Raw genomic sequence first — 302 nt, forward strand, 5'->3', positions numbered from 1 at the left:
ACAATACATACACCAACACACCCATCAGCATAACACAAAGTCACACACCACACGCACGTGTGACGTCTTTCACTCACAAAAAAAACAACCAAAAAACAGAACCCACACGCACATACTCACACAAAACTACCATACCCCGTCACACACACACACATAAACCACTACCTCACACACACTCAAAAACCCTTACCCCGCCACACACACAATCAAACATAAAATACCTTTTTGCTACACTCAGTGTAGTGTGCCAATCAGTAGGTTTTTTTTCAATTATTTCACATAGACTCAATTCGAAGGCGTCG

Source organism: Penaeus monodon, chromosome 20, assembly GCF_015228065.2.
Source record: "Penaeus monodon isolate SGIC_2016 chromosome 20, NSTDA_Pmon_1, whole genome shotgun sequence".
Taxonomy (NCBI): Eukaryota; Metazoa; Arthropoda; class Malacostraca; order Decapoda; family Penaeidae; genus Penaeus; species Penaeus monodon.